Source organism: Bubalus bubalis, chromosome 9 (genome assembly GCF_019923935.1).
Source record: "Bubalus bubalis isolate 160015118507 breed Murrah chromosome 9, NDDB_SH_1, whole genome shotgun sequence".
NCBI lineage: Eukaryota > Metazoa > Chordata > Mammalia > Artiodactyla > Bovidae > Bubalus > Bubalus bubalis.
The window spans coordinates 47,673,079-47,682,244 of NC_059165.1; the positions used below are offsets into that span (position 1 = coordinate 47,673,079).

At 43.3% G+C, this 9,166-nt stretch overlaps 1 long non-coding RNA gene across 3 annotated transcripts in view; it reads right to left on the minus strand.

The window, feature by feature from the left end:
* LOC123466144 overlaps positions 1–7,252 on the minus strand; it is a 73,363-nt gene extending 66,111 nt beyond the window's left edge. For 2 of the 3 annotated variants that reach the window (XR_006641385.1, XR_006641386.1), the window contains exon 1: positions 6,943–7,252. This is a non-coding gene — a long non-coding RNA (uncharacterized LOC123466144). The remainder of the gene's footprint in view (positions 1–6,942) is intronic. The other variant, XR_006641384.1, reaches the window with a different exon arrangement.
* Positions 7,253–9,166: the final 1,914 nt, after the last annotated feature.

Sequence of the window (9,166 nt, forward strand, 5' to 3'; positions counted from 1 at the left end):
CTATAATAATAACTTATCCTTCTGTTCCACCTTCCAGTCCTTATCCTTTGAACGCCTGGGGTTCTGGGGAACTTCTAAAGTCCTAAGAGAGGAGGCACTGTTTTGGGTCTTACCCTTCTAGCTTGCCATTTACTAGCTCATACCTTAATTATCAAGCAGTATATTAATTATTGGGCTTCCCTGGTGGCTCAGTGGTAAAGAATCCATCTGCCAATGCGGTAGACACAGGTTCAGTCCCTGGGTCAGGAAGATCCCCTAGAGAAGGAAATGGCAAACCACTCCAGTATTCTTGCCTGGGGAATCTCACGGACAGAGGAGCCCAGCAGGATATAGTCCATGGGGTCGCAAAGAGTGGGACGTGACTTAGCAACTGAACACATACACACGCACCCATCTTAGTTATCAGGAACACAGTGATTCTCAATCTTTGTGGCACATTACAGTTACCTGAGGAGCTTTTAGAAGCCTCAATGCCCAGCTCACATCTCAACTAAATCAATAGCTGGCGGTAAGGCCCAGGCATCAGTAATTTTAAAGGATCCTCAGGTTATTCTAATGTGCAAAGTTTGTGAATTAGGGAGCTAACGTCTAAGCAATCAAAAATAAAGAAAGTGCCAGAAACACAGAAGTAACAAATGGGTGCATGTAACAGAATTAAAGTTCTGGCTCATAACTCTGTGGAGGTTCACCCAACTCTGACAAAGTCAGATGAAGGGCTCCCATGTGAAGACCTCAAAAAAATCCCTTAAGACAAAGGAAAGGAAGTGGTATTTACAGCAGGAATTCACTAACATACGAGGAATAGTGAGTGGAAGTTGCTCAGTCATGTCCGATTCTTTGCAACTCCATAGACTACACTGTCTGTGGAATTCTCCAGGCCAGAATACTGGAGTAGGTAGCCTTTACGTTCCAAGGCATCTTCCCAACCCAGGGAGAGAACCCTGGTTTCCCTCATTGTAGATGGATTCTTTACCAGTTGAGCCACAAGGGACACCCTGTGAGGGGTAGAAGAGATTTCAAATACAAACAGGTTTATTTTTTTAATTAATTTATTTATTTTAATTGGAGGCTAATTACAATATTGTAGTGGTTTTTGCCATACATTGACACGAATCAGCCATGGGTGTACATGTGTTCCCCCCTCAAAAAAATAAAATAAAATAAACAGGTTTACACTATTTTAGATAGATCCATGAGTGACAAGTAAGCATATTATTAGAATCATAGAATGTTTAGGTGGGGACAAGCACAAGATATCATCTACTCCATATATAGTATGGATGGAGAAACTGGGACTCAGAGCAAAAGGTACTTACAGCCACTCGGTGCCTTAACGGCTGTTCCAGACCTTATGCAAGGTCCTCAAACGTTGGTTTCCCTGTTCTTCATCGTCTCTCTGCCCTTTTCTTTATGGTCCGACATGTTCAAAATGGAACTAGTTATTCCTCTACTCCCACCCCACTCACCCCCAGCTTCCAGGGGCCATACACAAAATTATTGTGACCATGCCTCTCCACAGCCAACCCATCATTAAGTCCTTTAGATTCTGTCTCCAAAACAGATTATCAATCTCTCTGTATCTTGCTGTCTTGTCATCACTCCAATTCAAAGCCACTCAACTCTTGCTTGTTTCATGGTTACAGTGTCTTAATTGGGCCCCTGGCTTCCCTCTCTGGCCCATTCTTCATATAAGCAACTTGATTTACCTTCTTAAAATGCAAAACAGATCACACATCTTTCAAAGGATTCCTATAGCTCTTAAAATTCAAAGTCTTTATTATAGCAGGCACTCTCTGAACAGCCTGGGCTCTGTCTCTCCCCAGTCTCAGCTCAGGCCACTCTTTGCTTCCTCATTAAGCTGTGGCCACCCTGTTTTCTTTAGGTTCCTATAGGGAAAGAGCAAATTAGCCAAAATGGCAGTGGTCAGGCTCTCCTGCCCCACACCCTCTCATGTCTTCAGTTCCTCTGGCTCCTTGAGTTCTCTTTCAGCCCCTCAGCTCACACCTTGCCTAAGTTCAGCGAATATTGTGCACAGTGAGGTACAGCAAGATAGTTCCTAACCCCCTGAATCCTCTCCAGCCTTAGCACTCTATCCATGACATCTTCTGGAAACAGCTCCCTTGACACCCCTGCTCCTCTCACTGGGTGTCAGCTCTCAATTTCAAAGTCTGTTCTCTGTCTTCCTTCTGATCACCCTCTCTGCCTGTTATGTCCATCCTGGCTCTTTTTTTATTTCCTTTTGAACATTTGATACAAATTGTAATTATTTCATTTATGTACTGCTTTGCTTATTAAATTATTTTTCTCCTCCAGTAAAATATAAACTTCATAAAGGAAGAAGAAAAAAAAAACACACACACATCTGGCTTGTTTATTGCCATTTATTCCTGGCACCTAGCAGAAAACCTGTTCATTAAAGAACCTATGAATAAATTAAAGAATGAACTAATTTTAAAAAGTGAACTATATTACTATGACTTAAGCTATCTTCCTAGAGGCTTTAAGGGTCAAGTCAGGACTAGAACTCAGGGCTCCTAATGACAATACTAATGATCTCTACTCAGATTATGCCACCTAGTGAAGAGAATCAGCAGAGTGTAGGATAGTCGAACAGAATCTCTTAGCAACCTCAAGAAGACAAACTCCTTGCATGACAAAGCTCAGTATCTCTTTTTTATGAACGGTGTTACAAACACATTCAGCAGCTCTGACTACAGCTGTCGTTGCAGAAAGCAGCAAGCCAGACATGGGCGTGTACTTGGCTCTTGTTCCAGTTCTGGCTTTGCCATTTCCAGTGTGACTTGGAGTCACCGATTTGGCCTGCCTGAGTCTCAGTGTCCCCATCTGTCAATTGGGAATAATAAGTCTATTCTGAATGTTACTAGAATAAAAGTGAGGAACAAGAGAAAGAGAGTGGAAGGATCAGAAGGCATCACAGCTCTGTCAATATGCATTTAATATCGTTGCCGTTACAGTTAGCTTTATCATTTACGGAACATTCCGCTTCTCTAAACCCTTTCCTTTGTCCGCCCTCTTCTGCTAGCCTTAGCATTTCTTTTTTGTTTAACAATAATAATGAGGAACAAGAGAGGAATTAGGAGGGGAAAAAAAGGAGGAAGAGGAGGAGGAATAAAACAAGAAGGGGAGAAGCAGCATTTGCTGATCACCTTCTAGATGTCAGACTCCTTGGATAGCAATTCTAATCCTCAGCAACTTCTATTTGGAAAGTGCTATTATCATTCCTGTTTTACAGATTCCCAAGGCTCAGAGATAGTCAAGTTCTCTCAAGCACAGTAAGTAAATAGCAACCTGGGATTCAGATACGGGCCTACATGACTCTAAAGCCCAGGCTTATTCTGCCACACCACACTGTCTCCTTGGATTCAGGGAAGAAGTTCTGGGCAGGAATCGAGAGTAAAAGCAAATCACACTGACACGCAGACTGTGGGCATGTTTATAGCTGCCGGCTGTTCATTACTGTATTTTACTACCAAAGCAGCTGTGAGAAATCAGTTTAGATACATAGATGGGCATGACAACCATACCTGTTTGCAAATGGTCCACAAACCTGGCCCACTTGTTTATGGAAACTTTTTTTAAAATTGTGGTAAAATGCAGATGACACAAACTATACCATTGTAACCCTTTCAACCCACTCCAGTATTCTTGCCTGGAGAATTCCCATGGACAGAGGAGCCTTGCAGGCTACAGTCCATGGGGTCATAAAGAGTCAGACATGACTGAGCAACTAAGCCCACAGCACAACCCTTTTAAAAGGCACAATTCTGGTGCATTTTGTACACTCACAAAGTTGCACGACCATCACCACCACCTAGTTTGAGAGCATTTTCATCACCCTCAAAGGACATACCATGGTAACCATTAAGCAATTACTCCCCAGGACACCCCTCAGCTGCTGGTAAACACTCATTAACTTTCTGTCTCTATGGGTTTAGGCAAACTCTTAGCTTTCTCTTGAACAACATACCTGGACAAGACCCCTGAAAGATGGTGGTTTCAAAAAACAGCAGTTCCCTTTCCGCGCTCAGGGCTCTGCCCCAGCATTTCCATCAGGTTCCCCAGGGAGCTACCTGCTCATTACCTAATAGAAGAGCACAGGACCTGGAGATCGCGAAGCTCCCTCCCCCAGGGGAGCAACGGCACCAGCAATTGAAGATGCCTAGGTGATGGACAGGTAGGCCTGGCGTGCTGCAATTCATGGGGTCGCAAAGAGTCGGACACGACTGAGCTGAACTGAACTGAAGAACATTAATGATCATTAGAAGCTGTTCTGATCTCTGGGGACAAGCCAGCCTTTCCAGGAACAGAGGTGGGCAGGACTGCAGGGGGATTCAGGAATAAGTGAAGAGTGTGGAGCTGGACGGGCTTGAATCTGAACCCTGGCTCCTCCACATATTAGCCATATGACAATGATGAGGTCACTCTACATTCCAAGGCCTCTCTTTCCAAAGATGTAAAACTGAGAAAGTGAAACCTGCCTTGTTGGGGTAGTGAGGAGGTTAAAAGGGGTTGCAAGAGACACAATACACATCTACTATTTCTTTACTCCTTGGACCCCTACTAACTCAGGTAGAAGTTGTATCTACTACACAGGATCTGAAATTTAAACCAAGCAAGAACCTATCTTTACCATGTGGAAAAATAAATAGGCATTATATTACCTTTACTGAAATGAAAGACAGATCAACCTATTTCTACATATTTGATACAGCGGGGAAATCCATTATGGAAAACAAACCATGATCTAGTCACTGTGCCAGATTTAGTTCAAAAGGTGATATGCTAGACACCATTCTGAGTTCTGAGGTTAAATGATTAATAAAACAAAATAGTGTAATCAGACAGCCTTGGCTTCAAATCCTAACTACACTAGCTACGTGACATTGAATGAATAACTTCCGGGCTCAATTCACTCTTCTATAGATATAAGAATAGTACTAACATCATAAGGTTATCTGAGGGTTAAATGAGATAATCTATATAAAGCATTTAGCATGGTATACCAAGTCAGCAGTCAATAAATGTTAGATATTAGGATTATAATTTTTAATAATAAAAAGCAAGCAAAATAACATAAAAAGATGAGTTATGTTGGATAAAAGCATTGGGAGCCCCCGAGAGAGTCCAGGATTGTTTTGGGGGGAAGTGCCATCTTAAAGGATGTATATGAATTAACCAGATGGGAAGGGCAAGGTCATTCTTTCTGTGGGGTGTGTGTGTTTATTAATTTTTTTTATTTTTTAATTTATTTATTTTCAGTTCAGTTCAGTTGCTCAGTCATGTCCGACTCTTTGCGACGCCATGAATCACAGCACACCAGGCCTCCCTGTCCATCACCAACTCCCAGAGTTCACTCAAACTCATGTCCATCGAGTTGGTGATGCCATCCAGCCATCTCATCCTCTGTCATCCCCTTCTCCTCCTGCCCCCAATCCCTCCCAGCATCAGGGTCTTTTCCAATGAGTCAACTCTTCACATGAGGTGGCCAAAGTATTGGAGTTTCAGCTTTAGTATCAGTCCTTCCAATGAATACCCAGTACTGACCTTTAGAATGGACTGGTTGGATAATTGGAGGCTTTTTCTGGGCTCAAAATCACTACAGATGGTGACTGCAGCCATGAAATTAAAAGATGCTTACTCCTTGGAAGGAAAGTTATGACCAACCTAAATAGCATATTCAAAAGCAGAGACATTACTTTGCCAACAAAGGTTTGTCTAGTCAAGGCTATGGTTTTTTCCTGTGGTCATGTATGGATGTGAGAGTTGGACTGTGAAGAAAGCTGAGCACTGAAGAATTGATGCTTTTGAACTGTGGTGTTGGAGAAGACTCTTGAGAATCCCTTGGACTGCAAGGAGATCCAACCAGTCCATTCTGAAGGAGATCAGCCCTGGGATTTCTTTGGAAGGAATGACGCTAAAGCTGAAACTCCAGTACTTTGGCCACCTCATGCGAAGAGTTGACTCACTGGAAAAGAGTCTGATGCTGGGAGGGATTGGGGGCAGGAAGAGAAGGGGACGACAGAGGATGAGATGGCTGGATGGCATCACTGACTCGATGGACGTGGGTCTGGGTGAACTCTGGGAGTTGGTGATGGACAGGGAGGCCTGGCGTGCTGCGATTCATGGGGTCACAAAGAGTCGGACACGACTGAGCGACTGATCTGATCTCTGAATTACTTTACAATATTGTAGTGGTTTTTGCCATACATTGCATGAATCAGCCATGGGTGTACACGTGTTCCCCATTCTGAACCCCTCTCCCACATCCCTCCGCATCCCATCCCTCAGAATCATCCCAGTGCACCGGCCCTGAGTGCCCTGTCTCATGCATGAACCTGGACTGTCGATCTGTTTCACATTTCAAAGCAAGGTCATTCTAAGAGGAGTGAACAGCACAAGAAAAGACAAGACGGCACAGAGCAGCGCACTCACTGTGTGACAGAAGCTGTGAGCAGCTTACTGGGAGGGAAGAAGGGAGGGAAAGAACCAGACGAAGACAGCACTGTAGGCCATCCCACAACTTGGTCTATACCCTGAGGGCAGTAAGGAACCGCTGAAAGGTTTTCTGCACAGTAATCAGAGGCTCCGCTCTGTCTTTGAGAGGCATCCCTCTGGCAGTTGCGAGCAGGATAAATTTCAGCAAAAGAATTCAGGAAGCAGGGAGAGCTATCAGGAAGCTGTTGAAATAATTCAAACGAGAAGATAGAAAACTGAACTAAGACAATAGTAGCAAAAACAAAGGATAATAAAATGTGGGGACTGACTGAATTCAGGTTGAAGCAGGGGTTGCCTAGAGGTTTCAAAGTTTACAGAGGTGGAGGGGCTTTATTCTAACAGGACACGCTCAAGGCAGGCAAGGTCTCAGGAGGGTAAGGAGTTCCCTTTATTTATGGAACAAAGAGTGTGAAGGAATTGACTAACCTGTGAAGTGCCGCTCAGACGCCCCTCCGAGAATGGAGGTCTGGGCAGCTGTGTGCCCGCCCGCCTGCAGTGACTGATGGACAGAAGGGCTGCCTCAGGCCAACTGAGGACAGTGCTGAAGGGTCTTCTCCACGCAGAGCTACCCGGGGGGCCTCTGTCCTCTCACCCAGCCTGCTGCCCTGCCTCTCCTCTCCCAAGAGCGGCTCCTGAGAGCAACTCGAGTGAACTTCCGGCCCGCCCATCTCCCCTGGAGTCAGCTTCCTGGGGAACGCAACCTGCCACAGGTGTGCCCCTTTCACTCCTCGCAACAGCTCTGGGAAGAGAGGAAGATGAGGAGAACGATCTCTGTGTAACAGGTGAGGACCTGTTACAAATTGAGCTTGAGAGAGCGTAGGTGGTTAGAGCTGAATCAGATTGAGACACTTCAAGAGTGCTACTCTAGAAGTTTCTCTCCATGGTACTTCTCAGCAGGTTCTTGAGCCTGGCTGCACATAAGCATCATCTTCGGAGTTTTTACTTCAAATATCAGTCTGTATCCATTTACATTCCCACCAACAGTGCAAAAGCGTTCCCTTTTCTCCACACCCTCTCCAGCATTTATTGTTTGTAGACTTTTTGATGATGGCCATTCTGACTGGTGTGAGGTGATATCTCATTGTAGTTTTGATTTGCATTTCTCTAATAGTGAGCAATGTTGAGCATCTTTTCATGTGTTTGTTAGCCATCTGTATGTCTTCTTTGGAGAAATGTCTGTTTAGGCCTTTTCCCTCTTTTTGATTGGGTAGTTTGTTGTTCTGGTATTGAGTTGTGTGAGCTGCTTGTATAGTTTGGAAATTAATCCTCTGTCAGTTGTTTCATTTGCTATTATTTTCTCCTATTCTGAGGGTTGTCTTTTCACCTTATACTTTCCTTTGCTGTGCAAAAGCTTTTAAGTTTAATCAGGTCCCACTTGTTTATTTTTATTTTATTTCCATTACTCTAAGAGGTGGGTCATAGAGGATCTTGCTTTGATTTATGTCATGAAGTGCCTTTCTATATTTTCCTCTAAGAGTTTTTTAGTTTCTGGTCTTACATTTAGCTCTTTAATCCATTTTAAGTTTATCTTTGTGTGTGGTGTTAGGAAGTGTTCTAATTTCATTCTTTTACATATAGTTGTCCAGTTTCCCAGCACCATTTATTGAAGAGGCTGTCTTTGCCCCAATGAATGGATAAAGAAATTGTGGTACATATACACAATGGAATATTACTCAGCCATAAAAAGGAACACATTTGAGTCAGTTCTAATGAGGTGGGTGCACCTAGAGCCTGTTATACAGAATGAAGTAAGTCAGAAAGAGAAATTGTATTCTAACACATATATACGGAATCTAGAAAAATGGTCCTGAAGAATTGATTTACAGGGCAGCAGTGGAGAAGCAGACATAGAAAATAGACTTATGGACATGGGAAGAGGGGAGGAGAGGGTGAGATGTATGGAAAGAGTAACATGGAAACTTACATTACCATATGTAAAATAGATAGCCAATGGGAATTTGCTATATGGCTCAGGAAACTCAAACAGGGGCTCTGTATCAACCTAGCTGGGTAGGATGGGGAGGGAGATGGGAGGGAGGTTCAAGAGCGAGGGGATATATGTATACCTATGGCTGATTCATGTTGAGGTTTGACGACAACAAAATTATGTAAAGCAATTATCTTCCATTAAAAAATAAATAAATTTAAAATATATATATATCTGTCTGGAACCCAGCACCAGAGATTCTGATTTGGTGGGTCTGGAAAGGGGTCCCTGTCAGTTATTAGAAATCTCCTTCCTGGCAAGTGACAGAGCCCAACTTACACCAGCCTTGGCAATAAGAAAGAGTGTGTTGGGGAATAATTTATAAGGATAGTGGGGTATCTCAATAAGGGTAAGGATGAAATGCAGCTAAGCATCAGAAATAAGGAATTGAAGTCTCAGTGCGATCAGAAGTCATATTCTTTTCCTTTTCTCTTTTTTTTTCCTCGTGTGCCTGCTTCAGTTCTATTCTGCTCATTCCTTCAGTTATCATGGCATTCATGGCTGAAGACAAAAATGACTGCTAGCAGCCCCCAAGATTTACATTAGTAAAGACACTCAAAGTGTCTAGATTCTCTTTCTCAAGACTATAAAATTCTCCATGAGATACTCTGACTAGCCCAAATTTGGGCAGGTGCCTACAAGCCCCTGAATCAATTAGTTTAT